This window comes from Primulina huaijiensis, chromosome 9, assembly GCF_012295235.1.
Source record: "Primulina huaijiensis isolate GDHJ02 chromosome 9, ASM1229523v2, whole genome shotgun sequence".
Taxonomy (NCBI): domain Eukaryota; kingdom Viridiplantae; phylum Streptophyta; class Magnoliopsida; order Lamiales; family Gesneriaceae; genus Primulina; species Primulina huaijiensis.
The window spans coordinates 14,159,392-14,183,663 of NC_133314.1; positions in this window are offsets into that span (position 1 = coordinate 14,159,392).

The following is a 24,272-nucleotide window of genomic DNA, read 5'->3' on the forward strand; positions in this document are numbered from 1 at the left end:
TGTATTAAGAAAAAATTTAATGATAAGAAAATATTCCTAAAATTTATTCATGATAAAGGATAATTTATTTTAATGTGAAAGAATGTTTAAGAATTTAATTAATTAATTAGAGTTAAGTAGTAAAAAAATTCTTTTATGTCCAATAATTTAATTAAAAGCCTAAATTAAAATATGTGACCAATTGAGATAAGTTAATCTAGGCTTATTTTATTTAAGAAATTGTAACTTAACATGTTAGTAAATTTAAATTAAAAATTAGTCATGCATACAAGATAATCACTATCCTAAATTAATTATTTAATTCACTAAAATACTTAATGGGTAGATAAAACTTTAAAGATTTTAAATACAAGATTTAAGCAATATTCTCACCCCATTTTAATTGAATTTTCGGCCACCCCACTTCAAAGGATTTAAAAGTTTGAGAACTCATTTTCTTTGATTTTTTTCCTTTTCCATTCTTGGTAGATTAATCCCTTCAAGTTAATTCACCAATAATTAGTAATTAAGCAATTTTTCTGCCTTATTTTGAATTATAATTTCGGCCACCTCCTTGGTAAATTTGATTAAGCTTGTCAATTCACCCTTTTTAATTCATTTCCTTATCTTTTCTTGGGATATAATTCTCTCATCATTTAATCTTCAATAATTAAATAATTAAGCAATTTCCTACCCTATTTTGAATGATAAAAATCAGCCATCATCCCTTGATATCATCCCTCAATCCCACCATATCATATCATTCCTATCTAGCAATCAACTCAAGGATAGAAAGATTCATTTCCTCCCTTCTATCTTGCGACTTCCTCATTCACCTCCTAGCCATTTTTCTCTCCTCATTTTCTAAAATTTCAGAGCATTTTAGAGAGAAAAAAATCGTGAGAGGCTAGCAAGAAAAGAAGAGAGAAAAGTAGAAAAGAAAAGGAACTCCGTCTCCTCCGTGCCGTATTCGTCGTATCGATTTGTTTTCGTTTCAAGCAAATCCAAGGCATGTTTCTATCATTCTTTTCTCTTCAGTCAAGTCATAGTATTATTTTTAAAACATCATATGTGCATGAAACTTGAAGCAAAACCGATATTTGGACAGCAACATTTTCGAAAATATTGTGCAGATTTTCGGCTCATTCATTGTGCCTTCAGGATTTTGTTGTTTTTGATGATTTCAGGGTTGGGCTTGATTCCAGGCATCCAAGGGTGCATCTAGGATTGTTATAGGGTGTGTTAGGAAGAGATTGGTCAATTGGTTTGAGTTCATTCGCCACAGAAACACGCATTTGACAGCAACCTTTCATAGCTGCCATTTCGAGTCTCAATTTCTGATTCTTGCTTGTCTAAGGCGAGGGTTCGGATCTTGGTTGGCCTAGGACCTGTAACCATGATTAGAAATCTTCCCTAGTATGTCTAAGATGTGACCAAGTCGGCTTTTCAAGGCTTGGTCCATGGTTCCATCGGTTTTAAAAATAAAACGACGTAAGTGTCCCACGGTTTCGATTTCTGATTTTTCTTTGTGTGAGTTGGTTCGGTTTTGAGGTTTGGTGTGGATCTTGGTGGGCTTCGTTGCCCTTAGACATGGTTCACACAATACCTCATGATGTCTAGATCAATCCACGGTCGATCATATGGCCATTGGAGTGACCAAGAAAGCAAGAGAAGCGCTACACCCCACGCATGCACAGCTTCACTCTTGGGTGGGAGTGTGGTGTTGTTTCGGGTGTGGATTGGATTGTGGCTGGCCTAGGGCCCTTAGCCATGGTTCAAACCATACCTTAGGATGTTGCTAAGAGGCTCTGGTTGGTGGTTCAAGCCCCAATGGCCAATAGCCTTGCAAACAAAGCGATGCAAGCACAAGCGCTATTGCGGTAATTGGACAGAAGCTTGGGGTTCGGTTCAGAGGTGTTGTTTGAGTTCTCGGTTGGCTTTTAGCCTATGGCCTTGGACTGGACAGTACCTTACTGAGTTAGGAAGGTCATGTTTTTTGTTGTTTGTGATTTGGTTAAGTTTAGAGGTCGTACGAGAATTTACGGTGCAATGTGTCAAAGTGACTCTCTAAAGAGCGTTTCATGATTTTGGCCACCATTCACATTTGTTTTCGTGTACTACAGCCTAGGTTCATGTTTTCCAGTATTTTAAGAGTATTTAAATCATGGCTAAGTGATGGTTCGATGTTGGTTTGGGTTGGTACGAAGCCATGATTGAATACTAAGTTCATTGGGCGTAATTGCTCCGTTTTTGGGTTCAATTACGAGGTTTTGGTCAAGTTGAGTTTATTTGCATGTTCTCATGTTAGGATTAGGATGGAGCCAGCCTAGGAACGATCCAACCCATTCGATAAAATAAAACATGATATTTAATTATATTACGTGCATAAAAATATAAAAGTTTATTTTTGATATATATGCGATATGTCTTGTGGCCACTTCACGCTTATGGGATGCAGCTTATGAGATTATTACTTCACCCGGTGACCTACGAATGATCCATGTTCATGTATGGGTACGGATATCCCTACCGCCCAGTATACTGTGGTTAGGTTTGATCAGACGATTCACGATTCATGTTATGTTACGTTATGTTATGGGCCACTCGCGTAGAACATATTCTCAACAAAAAATTATGATATGCTATTTTATGACAGGGCTCTATCGAGCAAACATTTTACGTACGATTTTAAGTTATGCACGTATTTATAATTAAACATGTCGCGATTTCCATGTTTACGTTACGACATGATATTTTTAAGTTGCATGCGATTTTATTATATATTTACTTGTTATTTCACGATATATACATGCTGAGTCTTCAGACTCATAAGACTTGATTGTTGTAGGTACTGATGAGGTCGAGACCGAGGGCGGGGACCAGTGAGCTAGCTTGGGTCGGCAGTAATAAGAACTCGAGGACCTCATGCTTCAGTTTATTTATCATTTTTATGCAAACTCATTTTTATCACGATGAATTATTTTAAGTTGTTGTTTTGAAACAGATATTTACTTCTGCTACTATTTTGAACATTAAACCTTTTTATCAAGTTTATTTTATGAATGAGGCATGTTATTTATTTTTAAAAAGAAAAATTTTAAATTATTCCGTAAATTTTCAAATACGAAATACGGGCCTCTACACCTAGACCCAGTTGACACAGAAAGATCGACATTTTGTGTGGATTGCGGAATATGAGTCTAGTTTTCGGACTTTGAAAGAAAAGTTGACCACAGCTCCAATGCTAGCTTTGCCTTTAGGCTCAGGTGGATTTGTTGTTTGTATAGATGCTTCTCTAAATGGACTGGGTTGTGTTTTGATGCAAAATGGGCGAGTGATTGCGTATGCATTTCGTCAGTTGAAGCCACATGAGACTCGATATCCATTTCAGGATTTGGAGTTAGCTGCCATTGTGTTTGCCTTGAAGATATGGCGTCATTATCTGTACGGGGAACAGTTTGGGATTTATTCTGATCACAAGAGTCTGAAGTATCTTTTCACACAGTCCGACTTGAATATGAGACAACTTCGACGGTTGGAATTACTTAAGGACTTTGCTTGTGAGATTCAGTACCAACCAGGGCGAATGAATCAAGTTGCAGATGCTCTGAGTAGAAAGGTTCAGCCTAAAATGTTGGCATCTTTCACTATTTCAAAAGTTCATGAGCATTTGGGAACTTCAGGATGGACTTACGAGTCTAGGGGAGACTACTTTATAGTTTCATATATTAAAGTTGAACAACAGATTGTTTCTAAAATCAAAGAAGCACAGAGAACTGATCCGCATGTATATATATTGAGAGAATTTACTCAGACAGGTCAATTAGACAAGTTCAGTGTTGCTTCAGATGGATGTCTACGCTATAATTGTAGACTTGTGGTTCCGAATCTGATAGACTTAAAAGAAGCTATACTTCGAGAAGTTCATTGTAGTCGACACAGTGTTCATCCTGGAATCAGAAAGATGTATCATATATTGAAATCTCACTGGTGGGAAGGTATGAAGAAAGAGGTTTCTGACTTTGTGGCTAGATGTTTGACGTGCCAATAAGTTAAAGCTGAGAGAATGAGACCTGGTGGTATGTTACATAGGCTTGAAGTGCCACAGTGGAATTGGGAGCACAATGGTATGGATTTTGTGACACACCTGCCTTGTCTAATCGTGGTTGTGATGTGATTTGGGTGATTGTGGATAGATCGTCTAAATCAGCCCATTTTATTCCTTATGATAGTACTTGTACTTATAAGAAAATGGCAAAAATGTACATTGATCATGTAGTGAGATTGCATGGTGTGCCTGTAACCATAGTATCAGATCGGGATCCCAGATTTGCTTTGAAGTTTTGGAGTTTGCAATCAGCATTGGGTTCAAAGTTGGCAAAGAGCACTGCATATCACCCACAGATAGATGATCTGTCAGAAAGGACCATTCAGACACTCGAGGACATGCTGTGAGCAGTCGTGATGGATTTTAGTGGTGGTTGGCAAGAATCATTGTCATTTGTTGAATTCTCTTACAATAACAGCTTCCAAGCAACCATTGGGATGGCACCATTTGAAGCCTTGTACGGCAGAAAGTGTAGATCTCCGATTTGCTGGAAGATGTAGGAGAAAGACAGATGTCAATGCCAGAATTTATACAAGAAATGAAAGAGAAGGTTGAAATGATCAGGAAAAGAATGAAAGCAGCTCAGGATCGTCAGGCCAGCTGAAGTGACCATTGAGATAACCAATGAAGGAGCTAAGGGAAGAGCTAAGGGTTTGGACATACATAGTATGCAAGAAACGACCTTTGAGTTAAACCATGAAGGAGTTAAGGGACTAGGGCACATTTATGATGCAAGAAATGACTCTTGGTTCTTGGTATAGCTTTGACCACATTGATGGTAATCTTGGAGCCCAAGATTTCGGCCATGGCAAGATGAAAAGCCTTTCCTTTACCTATAAATACCACCTCAACACTACAAGAAAAATTTCAATCAACAACACTCATACGACAACGGTTTGTATTAAAACCGTTGTCTTTTTTGTTTTAACAACGGTTTTAACAAAAATCGTTGTTGTAGCATAAAAAAACCCGCTTATAGACAACGATTTTTAAAAACCGTTGTCTTTTATATGTCTACGACAACGGTTTTTAAAAACCGTTGTCTTTGATGGGTCTACGACAACGATTTTTTAAAAACCGTTGTCTATGAGCGTTTTTTTTTGGGTTACAACAACTGTTTTTAAACACTGTTGTCTAAGAGCTTTTTTTTGGGCTACAACAACGGTTTTAACAACCGTCGTCTATGAGCGATTTTTTTTGTAGACTACGACAACGGTTTTTAAAAACCGTTGTCTTTCGGATGGTTTTTTTGGGCTACCACAACGTTTTTTAAAAAACCGTTGTCTATATACGATTCTGTCAAGGGTCAAAGACAACGGTTTGTGTAAACCGTTGTCTTTCGGATGGTTTTTTAACTACGACAACGGTTATTTAAAACGTTGTCGTTTCTTAGGGTTTTATTTGGTTAATGACAACGGTTTTTGAAAAAACGTTGTCGTAGTTTCTAATTTTTTTAAAAAATCGGTTAATATTTAGCGACGAATTTATGACAAACCGTCGCTAATTTAAATTTAGCGACGGTTATAACAACATCGTCGCTAACTTTAGCGACGGTTTGTTTCTGTTCGTCGCTAAAACTAACGACGGATTTTAACATACCGTCGTCGATATAATTTAGCGACGGTTTATAAATCTGTCGCAAATTTAAATTTTTGACGTTTTAAATTAGCGACGAAATAACCGTAGCTAAGTTAATAGATGCGACGGTCTCAAATTTAAATTTTTGACTTTTTAAATTAGCGACGAAATAACTGTCGCTAAGTTAACGGTCTAAGTAACCGACGCAAATAGCGATGGTTTGATTACAGTAGTCGCTCATAGCGACAGTTTATACAAAAACCGTCGCTACTAGCAACGATTTAATCAAAAACTGTCGCGCAGCTGTTATAAATATCCGCCTCCTTGCTCATTTACTTCACACATCAAACTCATTTACTTGGCCAGTTTACTTTTCAAATTTTTTTTTCTCCAACGATTTTTATTAAACTTCAATTAAGTTAAAGATTATAAATATATTAATTTTGTAAGTTTGTTAGTTTGTGTTTGGTTTATTAAATTATAACCGTATTTTTTTTTATTTTACAAAAATAATTAGCGACGGAAATCATAACAAAAACCGTCTCTAATTAGCGACGAAAATTATGAACTAAACTGTCGCTATTTAGCGACGGATAAATATAACCGTCGCTTTTAGCGACGGAGTTGTTTAGAAAAACCGTCGCACAATTTTGTATTACCACGATTTTTCAATGCTACGACAACAGTTTTTCACCGTCATCTTTAGTCGTCTACGACCACGGCTTTTCATCATTGTCTTCGTGCGCTCCCTTTAACCACAGGCCTTTAACAACGGTTTTACAAGACCTACGACAACAGTTTTTCACCGTCGTCTTTTATGTCTACGACAACGATTTTTCACCGTCGTCTTTGAGCTTACCATTTAACCACATGGGCTTTAACAACAGTTTTTTTGACCTAAAAACCGTTGTCTTTCGCCTTTTTTCTTGTAGTGCAAGGTTGAATGAAAAGTGCATCAAAAAGCCTTGAAGAATTTGGCCCTCACCCCTCCTCAAAATCGTCCCAAAAATTTCGTCCAAGGCAAAAAGGAGTTCGTATAGTTCGAGTGCTCAGAAATACGACAAAGTTCTGCTGGATTGGAGACGTAATCTGCTAAAAGTTTACGTCGAAGTGCTACCCGAATTCCAGAAGGAAAATTTGTTTCTGAAGCTGAAAATTTCGAACCTATCTTCAAACCACTGTAAGTGGGTTTTTGTTATGTAATTTCTTGTATTTTGAACGTTGAATATAAATATCATGACATGCATGTGTGTGTCTTCATTTTTTCGAAAATATCAGTCTAATCTTTTAAAATTTTCGATCGATGATATGATCTGTTTGTTCTTTGAAATTCTTTGACTCCGCTGAATCCGTCTGAAATTCTGATATCTGAAACTCTGATAAGTTTTGTCAAGAAAATTTGAATTCTGTGTTGCACTGTTACGAATTTATTTGAAATGGGACGAGAATTGTAATTCTGTCTGGCCCCCATTAGTGGATATAAAACCATGTTCTGTCTGGCTCCCATTGGTGGGTTTAAAACTATGTTCTGTCTGGCCCCCATCGGTGGGTATAAAACCGTGTTCTTGCCTCACCCCTTAGAGGACTTACATATTGGGGACAATTTGACCATGGAAATGAGATGAGTAACAGTGTTGTGTCCGTTCTAAATTGATCTGATCTGTTTTTGAAATGCTCTGAATCATCTGTTAACTTTTGTCTCATATTCGATTCGTTTCTATTATGATAAGTTAAAAGTAATAAGATTTGAAAGTTTGTTAAAGAAAAGGTTTAAAGAATAAGTTCTATATGTATCATTGGAAATCGATCGACCTCCCAATTGTTGATTTTTTTCCCAAAACACTCACCCCTTACAAATTTAAGATAAAAATGAAGAACAACTGAATGAGGAGGAACAGGAAGCCTTCTGGAGATGGTAGTCGACGAGCAGAATACAAGAAACCAATTACTTTAAAACAATTAAGTCTCGTATCGAAATGCCAAAAACCAGTCTTTTTCATAAATAAACATTGTCTTTACATTGACAATAGAAATAAAAATACATCAGAGTTACAAATGCGGAAACTGAATAAAAGAAAATAAAATCTTGGTTTCTTGTATCATGCTCGTCGACTACCATCCCCGGAAGGCTTCCTGTTCCTCCTCATTCAGTTGTTCTTCATTTTTATCTTAAATTTGTAAGGGGTGAGTGTTTTGGGAAAAAAATCAACAATTGGGAGGTCGATCGATTTCCAATGATACATATAGAACTTATTCTTTAAAACATTTCTTTAACAAACTTTCAAATCTTATTACTTTTAACTTATCATAACAGAAACGAATCGAATATCAGACAGAAGTTAACAGATGATTCGGAGCATTTCAGAAACAGATCAGATCAATTTAGAACGGACAAAACACTGTTACTCATCTCGTTTTCATGGTCAAATTGTCCCCAATATGTTAATCCTCTAAGGGGTGAGGCCAGAACACGATTTTATACCCACCAACGGGGGCCAGACAGAACATGGTTTTATACCCACCAATGAGGGCCAGACAGAACGTGGTTTTATACCCACTAATGCGGGCTAGAAAGAATAACAATTCTCGTCCCATTTCAAATCAATTCGTAACAGTGCAACACAGAATTTTAATTTACTAGACAGAATTTATCAAAGTTTCAGATATCAGAATTTCAGACGGATTCAGCGGAGTCAAAGAATTTTGAAGAACAAACAAAGCATATCATTGATCGAAAATTTTAAAAGATTAGACTGAAATTTTTGAAAAAATGAGGACACACACATGCATGTCATGATATTTATATTCAACGTTCAAAATACAAGAAATTACATAACAAAAACCCACTTACTGTGTTTTGAAGATAGGTTCGAAATTTTCAGCTTCTGGAACAAATTTTCCTCTTGGAATTCGGGCAGCACTTCGACGTAAACTTTTAGCAGATTACGTCTCCAATCCAACAGCACTTCGTATTTTCTGAGCACTCGAACTATACGAACTCCTTCTTGCCTTGGACAAAATTTTTGGGACGATTTTGAGGAGGGGTGAGGGCCGAATTCTTCAAGGCTTTTTGGTGCACTTTTCATTCAACCTTGAAGTGGTATTTATAGGTGAAGGAAAGGCTTTTCATCTTGCCATGGCCGAAATCTTGGGCTCCAAGCTTGCCATCAATGTGGTCAAAGCTATACCAAGCACCAATAGTCAATTCTTGCACCATAAAAGTGTCCTAGTCCCTTAGCTCCTCCCTTAGCTCCTTCATGGTTTAACTCAAAGGTCATTTCTTGCATATTATGTATGTCCAAACCCTTAGCTCTTCCCTTAGCTCCTTCATTGGTTATCTCAATGGTCACTTCTTGCATAATAAGTTTGTCCAATTCCTTGGCTCATCTTTTAGCTCCCCTTTTGGTCTTGTTAGGACAAGCTTGGTTGAGCTTCTTTGAGCTGGAAGCTCGAGTCCTTGAGCTGGGGTTTTATTCCTCCAGTGACGACTCTTCAACGGATGCAGTTATTTGTAGCTTGGCCTCCCGTTGAGCTAATCCCCGATCTTTGAAGCTACTTCCTCGAGTTAGATTAGCTGAAAATATGATTTAATATTCGAGTTTTATAGTTAGAATGAAAGTTGTTGGGCTTAGTTTAAGCTAAATTTTCAAGTTTGTGTTTCTTACATGATTCTCTTCGGATTGGAAAATCCCGGGTTTTCACATCCCTCCCTCTTTATTGAAAGTTTCGTCCTCAAAACTTGGGTAAGTTTGAGATTTTGAATAGATGAGGGTATTGTGAACGCATTTTCTCTTCGAGTTCCCAAGTGGCCTCCCGTTCAGTATGATTTGACCACTGTACTTTGACATAAGAGATTGACCGATGTCTCAACACTTGATCTTTTGTGTCCACTATTCGGATAGGTACCTCTTCATATTTGAGTTCTTCGTCCAGATGTCCTTCAATCACCAGCGGTGCAACTTTGAGTACATGACTCGGGTCTGGGACATATTTCCTTAGTTGTGAGATGTGGAAAACGTTGTGAATTCTGGAAATATCAGGCGGTAAAGCCAGTCGGTAGGCTAAGGTTCCCACTTTCTCCAGTATCTCAAACGGTCCCACATACCTTGGGTTTAAATTTCCGAATTTACTGAACCGAACCACTCTTTTCATTGGTGAGACCTTGACATAAGCCTTTTCACCGATTTCTAATTCCAACGGTCTTTCCTTCAAATCGGCCCAGCTCTTTTGTCTATCTTGAGCTGCCTTGATTCTTTCCTTGATTATGACTACTTTTTGAACGTTTATTTGAACAAGCTCTGGTCCAGTAACAGCTTTTTCTCCGACTTCATCCCAATATAGAGGCGATCTACACTTTCGGCCAAACAATGCCTCATACGGAGCCATTGCAATGCTGCTGTGATAGCTGTTGTTATAGGCGAATTCTATAAAAGGTAACTGTTCACTCCAATTTCCAGGAAAATCCAGAGCGCATGCCCTCAACAAGTCCTCGAGGGTTTGAATTGTTCTTTCAGTTTGGCCATCAGTCTGAGGATGATAGGCCGTGCTGAGAGTGACTTTGGTTCCCATAGCCTTTTGAAAACTTTTCAAAAATCTCGATACGAATCTTGGATCTCTGTCAGACAGTATACTCACCGGGACTTTGTGTAGTCTTACTATGTTGTCCATATACAAGGTGGCTAGTTTATCCAGGTTGTAATTCATCCGCACCGGCAAGAAATGTGCAGACTTGGTCAATCTATCAATGATTACCCAGATCCCATCGTGCCCTTGCCTTGATTTCGGAAGCCCTACTACGAAATCCATGGAGATGTTATCCCACTTCCACTCTGGTATTTCCAATGGCTATAGAAGTCCTCCGGGACGTTGATGTTCTGCCTTAACTTGTTGACAGGTTAGGCACTTGGAAACAAAGACAGCCACGTCTTTCTTCATTCCATTCCACCAGTAATTATTTTTCAGGTCCCGGTACATTTTGGTGCTTCCCGGATGTACTGAAAATCTCAATTTATGTGCCTCCGCCATTATTTCTTCACAGATCCCATCGATGTCTAGCACATACAACCGTCCTTTCATCCAGAGTATACCATTTTCATCAATATGAAATTCTGGAATCTTTCCTTCTTGAATTTGCTCTTTAATTTTGAGGATAAAGGAATATTGACTTTGTTTCAATTTGATGGTCTCTCGGAGGCCTGGTTGCACTGATAGTGAAGATAAGCTCACTTTCCCAAGGTTTTTTCGGCTCAACGCATCTGCCACCTTATTTGCCTTACGTGGATGGTAATTGATTGACAAATCATAGTCCTTGTGAAGTTCCATCCACCTTCTTTGCCTCATGTTTAATTCTTTTTGGGTGAAAATGTACTTGAGGCTCTGGTGATCAGTAAATACTTCGCATTTTATTCCATAAAGGTAGTGCCTCCAGATTTTGAGCGCGAATACTACTGCGGTTATCTCCAGATCACGAGTGGGGTAATTCTGCTCATACGGTTTTAATTTCCGTGAGGCATAAGTAATTACTTGACCTTCTTGCATAAGCACACACCCTAACCCTCCCTTTGAAGCGTCACTGTATATAGTGAAGTTCTTACTATCCTCGGGAAGAATTAGTGTAACGTACCGTACTTTTACTACTTAAAATTTGCGGAAAAATTTAAAATTTTCTTAAATAAAAAGTGAACATTCAAAATTCGATAAAAGAAGTAAAACTGTACGTCTCTCAAGTTGTTGCAACGAAAGATTTGAAATTTAAAGTTTGACATAAGAAATAGATGTTTTCATAAAACTTAAAACATGGCGGTCCTCGGGTTTAGCCTCCCGCTCAGTACAAGCCTGCTCCTCGGTCCCCACCTCCAGCCTCTCATAAACATCCTCGCCTATATCGATCAAGTCTAGTGAGTCTAAAGACTCAACACGCATAAACTGGTAGTAACAAATAATACACAATAAAACCACATGCAACTTCAAAATAGGACATACATACTTGAACTTGAAATGAACTGGAACATGCTTACACAACATAGACGTGCCATAACGTGAAAACTTTTCTTAAACATGCTGCATACTAGAACGTACTTGAATATACATAATCTCATCATTTTTCGTAGAGGCATGTTTCAAAGCAAGTGACCCGTAACATAATCGCCTGATCAGACTAAACCACAGTACTGGGATGACAGGGACGTATCCACTGCCACATACATGAGATCCCCGTTCATAATTTAACGGGATGATTGGTCCACGTTCATAATTTAACGCTTTCCAATCTCGATCTAAACCCATTCATAATTTAACGGGCGGATTGGTCCCAGTTCATAGTTTAACGCTTTCCAATCCTAAACATAATTTGGTCACAAGACATTTAGCATACCTCAAAAACTTAAAATATTTTCTTGCACGTCAAACATACTTACTTGGCGTTGAGGGATTCGTTGGAGTTCGCTTTGGGGCCGCTGCTGCACAGACTAACATGATTTTAAGATACTTAACTTGCATAACTTAGACTTAGGTACTCAAGCTCACCACCAAAGTGAATAAGTAGCTTATGACATTCTAGATCACTCGTGACTTGACCTCGTTTAATCGTACTAACCATGACATCAAACCCCGAAACACACTCTAAGATGACGTGTGAACATTTCCCAACAAGAAAAGACATGAACTCACTATTTGAACTTGAACATAAGTGGAAACCAAACATTATCACAGATGGGGTGGCGCTCGGGCGGTAATATGTACCGCTCGAGCGCTAGGTCTTCTGGAGACCTGCACTCAAACCGAAAGAGTGGCGCTCGGGCGGTAAAACATTACCGCTCTGGCGCCGAGCTTACAAAAATGAAACTCTCAACAGTGAAGGTGGCGCTCGGGCGGTAAGAAATTACCGCTCGGGCGCCGAGTCTACTGGACTCCACGACTTGCATCTTAATACTCCTAACTTAATAATACGATTCTTTAACCAATCCATCGAGACTCATCCTAGGACACTATGACACTGACTCGACTACATAAAAACGTCCCAAACGTTCCCAAAGAAACGACGCACCTCACGCAATACAATAAAACCCATAACCTCAAATTTTGTCACCAAAATAGTTTTTACGACTACTCGTTCTCCCAAGTGCCTAACGACACAAAACGAGACGTCAATAACCATCCCAACATCATTAACAATATACCTATATGCAGCAGTGATCACCCGTCGATCCCCAATGAAGCCTGCAATAATAAAACTTCAAGAATACATCAATACATAATTTTCTAAAACACGCAGTTTGAGCAGTCCCACGAAAACGGTCATAACTCACTCAATTTTTACCCAAAATTTTTGAATTTTATATCAAATCGAAGGTATTAAAAATTTCTACGATTTTTTTATTGAAAGTTTTCTCAAAATCATGACCAAAAAATTGCAGTATTTAAAAAGACAGCAAAATTGTGATTTGTGATCCAAAAATCCTTTCAAACTTGATTTAAACATGATTGCTCAAACTTCTACACAACATACATATGATTTTTATACAAAATACATTACAACGCATACTATGACATGATCGACACAGAAAGAAACAGAATATATGTGCCTTATGATGATAAACTTTACCGAAACGGCGATACCGAAGCGGAGAAAGAAGCGAGGTCGATCCGGGACGGCTTGGCTCGATTTTTCTTTGAAGGAAACCAGCGAAATTTGCTGGAATTTCAATGGGGAAGTGGGGCGGCTGCTAGGGTTCTTATGAACATAGGTTTTGCTCTCTCAAAAAAAATAAAATCTGAATGAATTATGTTTGCGTGTGTTGATCGGCTCTAGGTGTGTGTAAAAGTGTGTAAAGCGTGTAGTGTGTGTGTGTGGCGTGAGTTTGTAGTAATTAGGAAACAAATTTGCTTAATTAAAAATTAACAAGCTAATTTAAAAATACTAACTCTCCCTTAATTAATAAAACCTCTAAATTTAAAATAACTTGTACAAGTGCCAAAACTTTAAAAAATTTAACAAAATCATAAAATATCTAAATAGATGATTCAGGCTCTAAAATACTGAAACTTAATAATTAAATTAATATGCCCCGATCCTAACTTAAAAATAAAATACTCCATTAAAATTGCCCAAAATCTTCACCGAGTCTTTTCCTCAATCCCGCCTCGAATAATCGCTTGAAACATGAAACTTGAAAAACATTTTAACGTGCATCATATGACATAAGTAATTTAAAATAATGTATTTAAATAAATCATGCATGGTAAAAATCAATTAATCAAATGATTTAACAATTAAATAAATGCATGGGTTATACGTGTACAGAATTTGGACACTACATTTAGTACTAGTGTGGATGCGAGTTTTGTCTTCAATGTTTCAAAATTTCTTTCACATGCTTCATTCCAAATTAATTTCAATTTTTTCTGAGTAAGTTTCGTGAGTGGAATGGCTATAGAAGAAAATCCTTCCACAAATTTTCTATGGTAGCCTGCTAAACCCAGAAAACTTTTTACTTCAGTCACTGTTTTTGATTGTGGCCAATCCTTAATTGCCTCTAATTTCTTAGGGTCTACTGACACCCCTAATTAAGAGATTATATGGCCTAGGAATGCCACACTTTTCAGCAGAATTCACACTTCTTGAATTTGGCATAGAGTTATTTTTCTCGTAGTGTTTGTAAAGTGAGACGCAGATGTTCTCTATGTTCTTTCTCACTTTGTGAGTAAACCAAGATATCATCTATAAAAACGATCACAAACTTGTCGAGATATGGTTTGAATACTAGGTTCATAAGGTTCATGAATGCTGCAGGAGCATTTGTTAGACAAAAAGGCATTATTGTGAATTCGTAATGTCCATATCTTGTCATGAAAGCAGTCTTAGGTATATCCTCTGCTTTGACCTTTAACTGATGATAACCTGATCTTAGGTCGAGCTTTGAGAAAACTTTGGCTCCTTTTAGCTGATCGAAAAGATCATCTATTCTCGGAAGGGGGTACTTATTCTTTATGGTGATCTTGTTCAACTCCCTGTAGTCAATGCATAGCCTCATTCTTCCGTCCTTTTTCTTTACGAATAGCACTGGGACTCCCCACGGAGATGCACTGGGGTGGACCTGTTTCTTGTCCAGTAATTCATGAAGTTGTTCCTTTAACTCCTTTAATTCAGCTGGAGACATTTGGTATGGTGCCTTTGAGATTGGTGCAGCATCAAGGACCAAACTGATTTCAAATTCTACTTCCCTATCAGGTATCTCACCTGGTAACTCCTCGGGAAAAACATCTGGAAATTCTTGAACAATTGGAATATCTTCCAACTTTGGGACTTCTTCTTCTTTGATCTCATTGATCACTGCCAGATAAATTTCTTCTCCTCCTTTTATGGCCTTCCAGGTTTTTGAGGCAGATAACAAAGATTTTCGTTCTTTGGATTTTCCATGATATATGACTTCCTCTTTAGTAGGAGTCTGAAGTCTAATATCTTTCTTTTGACAGTCTACTATGGCATGGTTTTTAGCTAACCAGTCCATTCTTAGAATGACGTCAAACTCAATCATATTGAGTTGAATCAATTCCGCATTAAAAATTTGTTTATTGATACAAATTTGACAGTTTCGATACACCTTGTGAGTTTCAATTGTTTTGCTAGCAGGTGTTGTCACTCTTAATGGTTCACTAAGAATTTCATGCTCAAGTTTAAGCTTCATTGCAAATCTTCTAGACACAAATGAGTGTGTGACACCACAATCAGACAAAGTATATGCAGGTATTTCATTGAGTAAAACAGTACATGTCACTACTTCGTTGGTGTTATCGACTTCCTTCTGGGTTATTGCATACACCCGAGCATTAATCTTGTATTCCTTTGGTTTGCTGGGTCCTGTCCCTTTGTCTTTGTTGTTTGGACAATCTTTAATTCTATGACCCACCTTACCACATTTGAAACAAGGGCCTGTTTTCCGATAACATTCTCCCACGGGCTTCTTTTGACACGTGTCGCACCACTTCCCTTCTGTACTGCCAACACTGTTAAAGGTTCCCCTTGAGGGGCCACTTGAATAATTTGGTCTCTTGAATTTGGGGCCACCCTGAGCAGACTGGCTGACCAACGGTCTTTTGTTCTTGTTTTCTTCCTCGCGGTGTTTGATATCCGTCTCCGCACTCATTGCAGCGCCCATCAAAATCCGTAAAATTGTTTGGCTTTAATTCTGCCAAAGCTGATTGAATCCGGCTGTTTAGTCCTTTCTTAAAGCGATGCATTTTCGATGTTTCATCTGACATGATCGTTGGAACGTAGGTTCCCAGATCATTGAACCTCGAAGTATATTACATTACTGTCATGTTAGGTGTCTGCTTGAAGTTTTCAAACTCGCTCAACTTCTGCAGACAAAATTCGGCTGGGTAGTATTGTTTCAAAAATTCTCTTCTGAAAGTCTGCCATGTGATCTGCTCCACTTCAGCCAGAGATGAGAACATAGTTTCCCTCCACTTTCATGCTCTATCCTCTAGAAAAGGTGTCACAAATTCTACTCTCAATCCTTCAGGTACTTCCAGTAGGTGCAGTTGTGTCTCAACATTCTCTAGCCAGTTATGACTGACATCTGGATCTGGGTTTCCATCAAAAGTTGGGACTCGATTTCTTCTCAGAGATTCATAATAATATTTTATTCCACGCGGTTGTGGTTCCAGTGGCAGCTGAATGACGTTGGCAAGGGGATTCACGATCCCTTGCAATGTGGAAGATACAATGGTAGCTATGGCCATCACATCTTCCTGGCTGAGATTTACCCTTGGGGGATTCTCATCCTCGTTTTGGTTATCTCTTCTGGGGTTTCAATTATTTTTGGGTGGTCTGCCTGCCATTCCCTATAAACATATATATTTTATTAATTTGTTTGCCACAATGTATAATCAAAGAAATATTTCATAAATTGTTGAAGTTCTTACAATCATTCTTTTTAAAGAAAACAATTAATCCTAAGGGTTCTGAATACAATCAATGCCTATACTAGGACACCCTACTCATCTATAACTTCACCGTCTCCTACTGCCTCATTAATGTCTTCTTCTTCAATATGATTTTCTTCTTGGTATGCTTCGAGTTCTTCTAAGAGCTCCTCCATATTGATCATGTTATTATGTAGCTGATCAATATGATTTTGCAACTGTGTGTTGTGGTGGTCAAGGTTTTTTACTTGATCCTGAAGTTCCTGTATTGTTGATTGGTTTAATTTCTCATTGATTTCTTGTTCTTCGATCCGTTCTTCAAGACGACGTTGGGTTTTGAGAAGGCTATCATCCCGGATTTGGAGTGTAAGAATTCTATCCTGCGCTTTGTTCAATTCTTTTTATGATATCGTGTTGACGTTCATATTCCAGGTGATAGGCCGCATAGCGTCTAAAGTCTTCGTGCAATCTTTTCTCTTCCTCTCTGGCCTCACGAAGATCCTCCATCATGCACACGTTATTCCCATCTAGCTGATAGTTATCCCTCTCGAGTTTTTCATTTTTTTCTTTCAATTTTTTAATCTCTGTCTCCTTTTCTTGAAGCTGTTTTTTAAATTCATTTATAATGCTTTGAAAATCCATGTTTGTTTTAATAAAAAAACATTTTTGATAAGATGTTCATCAAATAAAAAAAATGCAATAATTTAATAATAATAGGAATTTTTTATTTAAAATAATTTGATACACTTAATACTTTTTCAATCATATTTTTATTACAATCCTACTACTAATCTAATCTATCATCTCTCCCCCATCGCTATCGATGTCGTCGCCGACCACTTCCATTGGTGCCTCCTCCTCTTCTGCCATGTTCTCTACAACTAAATGCAAGTAGTTATTCTAGTCTTGAAGTTTGTCCATAGTGCTGTGGAGCTTGGAAATATATCGCTCCTGCTTGACGTTGAACTGGTCCAGCCGCTGCCGAGTCTTAGTAGCACGCTCCCTTTCCTTCTCTACTCTCTCCAGCAAATCCCTGTTTAGTGAAGATAAGCACGCGATGCGAGCTGAATCAGTCGGTATCTGTAGAAGTTGGCTCTCAGCCAAATCCAAATGATGAGTAAGTCGCTGCACGTCTGACTCCAGTATGCCCCTAATCTCGTGAAGCTCCTGCGTCTCTAGCTTCTCCCTGGCAAGTTGCGCATTCAAAGTTGCAATCTCTCTAGCTTGATTGTCTATCATGAGCTGACGCATACGAAGGGCAGCTTGGAGCAGTCATTTCATAGAATAAGTGGAGGTAAAATATCAGAATCGTATAAAGGATAGAAAAGCACAAATAATAGAAACAAAGCTGTCGTGGAATTTTCAATACTGAGATTTTTGCAGAACAATTGGAGGGATAAAATTTGGAGTTGTTCGAAATTTGGGGAACAAATGAAAGTTGGACTCAGATTGGGATACACTAGGCTTTTGAGTCAAATTTTGTCTGTCAAAATCCCGCTACTCAGATGGGGATGCACTAGGCTTTTGCCAAAATTTGACTTAGTCAAATTTTGTCTGTCAAAATCCCAGAGAGATTATGAACCTGGCGGCTTTGATATCACTTAAATGTCACGCCCCGTGTCCGAAGCGTCGGTGACATCCGACATTGTTTAACAATTACATGAAAACAATTAAGCCTCGTATCGAAATGCCAAAAACCAGTCTTTTTCATAAATAAACATTGTCTTTACATTGAAAATAGAAATAAAAATACATTAGAGTTGCAAATGCGGAAACTGAACAAAAGAAAATAAAGTCTTGGTTTCTTGTATCCTGCTCGTCGACAATTCTTCCTATTCCTCCTCATTCAGTTGTACTTCATTTTTTTCTGAAATTTATAAGGGGTGAGTGTTTTGGGAAACACTCAGCAAATGGGGGGCCGATTGATTTTCAATGATACATATAGAACTTATTCTTTAAAACATTTCTTTAACAACTTTCAAATCTTATTACTTTTAACTTATCATAACAGAAACGAATCGAATATGAGACAGAAGTTAACAGATGATTCAGAGCATTTCAGAAACAGATCAGATCAATTCAAAATGGACACAACACTGTTACTCATCTCATTTCCATGGTCAAATTGTCTCCAATATGTTAGTCCTCTAAGGGGTGAGGCCAGAACACGATTTTATACCTACCAATGTGGGCCAAACAGAATTACAATTCTCGTCCCATTTCAAATCAATTCTTAACAGTGCAACACAGAATTCAAACTTACCAGACAGAACTTATCAGAGTTTCAGATATCAGAATTTCAGACGTATTCAGTGGAGTCAAAGAATTTCGAAGAACAAACAGAGCATATCATCGATCAAAAATTTTAAAAGATTAGACTGACATTTTTGAAAAAATGAGGACACACACATGCATGTCATGATATTTATATTCAACATTCAAAATACAAGAAATTACATAACAAAAATCCACTTACAGTGTTTTGAAGATAGGTTCGAAATTTTCAGCTTCTGGAATAAATTTTCCTCCTGGAATTTGGGCAGCAATTCGACGTAAGATTTTAGCAGATTACGTCTCCAATCCAGCAGCACTTCGTCGTATTTTCTGAGCACTCGAACTATACGAACTCCTTTCTGCCTTGGACGAAATTTTTGGGACGATTTTGATGAGGGGTGAGGGACGAATTCTTCAAGGCTTTTTGGTGCACTTTTCATTCAAACTTGAGGTGGTATTTATTGGGGAAGGAAAGGCTTTTCATCTTGCCATGGCCGAAATCTTGGGCTCCAAGGTTGCCATCAATGTGGTCAAAGCTATACCAATCACCAAGAGTCATTTCTTGCACCATAAATGTGTCCTAGTCCCTTAGCTCCTTCATGTTTTAACTCAAAGGTCATTTCTTGCATACTATGTATGTCCAAACCCTTAGCTCATTTATTGGTTATTTCAATGGTCACTTCTTGCATAATAAGTTTGTCCTATTCCTTGGCTCATCTTTTAGCTCTCTTTTTTGGTTTTGTTGGGACAAGCTTGGTTGAGCTTCTTTGAGCTGGAAGATCGAGTCCTTGAGCTAGGGTTTTACTCCTCCAGTGACGACTCTTCAATGGATGCAGTTACTTGCAGCTTGGCCTCCCGTTGAGCTAATCCCCGAGCTTTGAAGCTATTTCCTTGAGTTAGATTAGCTGAAAATATGATTTAATATTCGAGTTTTATAGTTAGAATGAAAGTTGTTGGGCTTAGTTTAAGCTAAATTTTCAAGTTTGTGTTTCTTACATGATTCGCTTTGAATTGGAAAATCCCGGGTTTTCACAGTGCAATAGAGTAGATGTAACATACCGTGCTTTAAAATATTTAAAATTTGCGGAAAAATTAAAAATTTTCTGAAATAAAAGGCGAACCTTCAAAATTCGATAAAATAACTGTTCATCCCCAAATGTTGTTGCGACAAAAGATCTCAAATGAAGTTTACTAGAAGTACTTGTTTAAAACTCATAATCAATAACATGAAATCAGAGTATTTGAAACTTTCGTAAAATCTTAAAATGACATGGGCGGTCCTCAGGTCTAGCCTCCTGCTCAATCCAAGCCTGCTCCTTGGTCCCCACCCATAGTCTCCTCGAAATCATCCTCACCTACATCCTCACCTGCATCGATCAAGTCTAGTGAGTCTAAAAACTTAACACGTATAAACTTGAAGTAACGAGTAGTATGTAATAAAACCACAAGCAACTTTAAAATAGAACGTACATACTGAAACTTGAACTTGCGTATCCAAAGCTTGAACATACGTACATACATACATGGACGTGCCATCAACATTAAACTTTTCTTAAACATGCTTGCATACTTGAACATACTGGAACATACATAACTTCATCATTTGCGTAGAGGGATGTTTCAAAGCAAGTGACCCATACATAAATACGCCTGATCAGACTAAACCACAGTACTGGGCTGACAGGGAAGATCCACTGCCACATACATGAGAACCCCGTTCATGCTTTAACGGGTGGATTGATCCCCGTTCATGCTTTAATGCTTTCCAATCCTGATCTAAACCCGTTCATGCTTTAACGGGGTGGATTTGTCCCTAGTCATGCTTTACCGCTATCCAATCCCATACATAAATTGGTCACAAGACATTTATCATACCTCAAAAACTTAAAATATTTTCTTTGCACGTCAAACATACTTACTTGGCATTGAGGGATTCGTTGGATCTTGCTTAGGGCCACTGCTGCTCATGCTAACATGAATTTCAACATTTAACTTGCATAACTTAGAATTAGGTATTCGTGCTCACCACTGAAATCAATTAAATAACTTATGACATTCTAGATCGCTCGAGACTTTACCTCGTTTAATCATACTAACCATGACATCAAACCCCGAAACAAACTCTAAAAGGACTTGTGAACATTTCCCAACAATAGAAGACATGAACTTACTATTTGAACCTACAACTAAGTGAAAACAAAACATTTCCTACAGATGTGGCCGCTCTCGGGCGGTAATATATTACCGCTCGAGCGCTAGGTATACTGGACGCTACCCTTGGACAGAAGGAGTGGCGTTCGGGCGGTACTATATTACCGCTCGGGCGCCGAGTGAACTGGACCCGCGACTTAGAAGCTTATTTTCTCCAACTTCGACTACATGGACAACGAACAACGTCTCGAGACTCATCTCAGAACACCATGGCACTAACTCAACTCCACAAAACGTCCCAAACATTCCCAAAGAAACAAAGCTCCACACGCAATGCAATAAACCCGTGAACCCAAATTTTGACACCAAAATAGTTTTTACGATTACTCGTTCTCCCAAGTGCCTAACGACACAAAACGGAACGTCAATAACCATCCCAACATCATTAACAATATACCTATACGCAGCAGCGATTATCCGTCGATCCCCAACGAAGCCTGCAACAATAAAACTTCAAGAATTCATCAATAACACATTTTTCGGAAAAACGCAGTTTGATCAGGCTCACGAAAACGGTCATAACTCACTCAATTTTTATTCAAATAATTCGAATTTATATCAACTCAAAGGTATCAAAAAGTTCTACGTTTCATGAGTTGAAAGTTTTCCCAATTTCTCGACCGAAAAATCACAGTTTTTAAAAGAACAGCAAAAACGTGATTTTTAGTTCCAAAAACGTTCAAAATGCAATCTAAACAATTTCTGGTCAAACTTTACACATCACACATGTAGTTTTACGCATAATAAATAACACAACGCATAATATGACGAGATCGATGGATAAATGAAAGAATATATGTGCCTTTGATGTGAAAAATACCGATACGACGACACCGAAGCAGGGAAAGATGCGAGGATGATCCGGGACGACCGTGGCACTATTTCTTGCGATGAAATTGACGAAATCTCGCTGTAAATAATCAGAGGAAGGGAACGGCTGCAAGAACTCTTAGAACCCTAGGTTTGCTCTCCTTCTAAAATAATAAAAATCTGAAACGATATACGGGTGTGTGTGTTGTGTGTTAAAAACGTGTATGTGTGTGTGTGTCGGTGTGTGCGTGAGTTTGGGTAGTGGAGAGGGGATTAGGGATGTTAATTAGGAAAATAAATTGTTTAATTAGTAATTAACAACTAATTAAAATGCTAATCCACCTCTAACTTTAACAAAATCCTTTAATTTAAAATAAAGAGCACCAGTAATAAATCCTTAAAAGTTTTAAACTCAAAAATCCACTAAATAAATAAATTAGGCTTAAAATGATAAAAGCTTAATAAATCATTTAAAATGCCCCATCTTTAACTTAAAATAAAATACCACATTAAAAGTTGCCAAAATCATCATCGGTCTCCTTTCCTCAATCCCGCATCGAATAATCGCCTGAAACATGAAACTCGAAAAAAATTTTAACGTGCGTCACCCAATCATAAATAATTTAAAATAATGCATTTAAATAAATCATGCATGGTTAATACTCAATTCAAATTTAAATAAATGATTTAATAATTAAGTAAATGCATGGGTTATACGTGTACTGAATTTGGGCTCTACAGTTCCTACCCCACTTATATAACTTTCGTCCTCGAAATTAAATCTTACCAAACAGTTCTGGATAGCGACTCCTCATATCTGCTTCAGTCTCCCAAGTGTCCTCTTCCACTGATTGGTTTAGCCACTGGACTTTGACTAGCTTCGTCACCTTGTTTCGAAGTCTACGCTCCTGTCTGTTTAGGATTTGGACATGTCTTTCCTCATATGATAGATCTGGAGCAAGTTGCAACGGCTCATAGCTTATAACATGCGAAGGATTAGCTAGGTACTTCTTAAGCATCGAGACCTGGAACACATTGTGTACCCCAGCCAGATTCGGCGGAAGGGCAACACGATAAGCTAGTGTCCCAACTCTGTCAAGAATCTCAAATGGACCAATGAATCTCGGACTCAGCTTGCCTCTCTTCCCAAATCTCATAACATCTTTCATAGGTTCAATCTTCACGAAAACGTGATTACCTACGGCAAACTCTAGATCTCTCATTCTCTTATCAGCATAGTTCTTCTGACGGCTCTGGGCGGTCTTCATTCTGTCTCGTATTTTGACCACCACATCTGCAGTCTGCTGAACTATCTTCGGGCCAAGTTCTGCTCTTTCACCGACTTCATCACAATGAATCGGTGATCTGCACTTCCTTCCATACAATGTCTCATAGGGAGCCATACCTATAGATGCTTGAAAGCTTTTGTTGTAGGTAAACTCCACTAAAGGTGTAGAGCCCAAATTCGTACACGTAAAACCCATGCATTATTTATTTGTTAAATCAGTTATTTAATTTAAAATGATTTTTCTTAGCCATGCATAATTTATTTAAATGTATTATTTTAAATTAGTCATGTTTATTATGATGCACGTTAAAATGTCCTTCGAGTTTCATGTTTCAGGCGATTATTCGAGGCGGAAGTGAGGAAAAGACCAGTGACGATTTTTGTCTATTTTTAAATGTGGTAATTTTATTTTAGTCGAGGATGGGACGTTTTAAATAATTTATTTAGCCTTAGCACCTTTATGCCTAAAATTATGTATTTAGTGAATTTTAGAATTTTAAGACTTTTAAAGTTGGCTTTGTGCAAGTTATTTTAAAGTTTGAGATTTTATTTAGTTAGTGGAGGATTAGCATTTTATTTACATGTTAATTACGTATTATAGCAATAATTTATTCCCTAATTACTATCTAAACCCACGCCACACACACACTTACTCATTTTACACACTTTTTCACACACTGATATCGGCAAAACACACCCACACTATCACAATTCAGTTTTATTAATTTTGAGAGAAGGAAACTAGGGTTCTTCACTCATAGAGCAGCCTCCCCCTCCCCTCTCCATCTTCCAGCAATTTTCGTGTGAATTCTTCAAGGATTTTAGTGCCACGTTCTTCCCGGATCAAGCCTCGCACCGTTTTCGCTTCGATATCACCGGTTCGATAACGTCTATTATCAAAAGGCACGTATAATCTCTCCTTTGCTGCTTCGATCATGTCATATTATGTTTTGCGTTGTTTTTATGCGTAAAAGCATGTGTATGATGTTCGTAGTTTGAGCGGTTAATTGATTGGTTTGACTTTGAAGGAAAATATTTTAGATCTAAACCACGTTTTTACTGTTCTGGTTAAAACTGCGAATTTTGCAGTCAAGATTT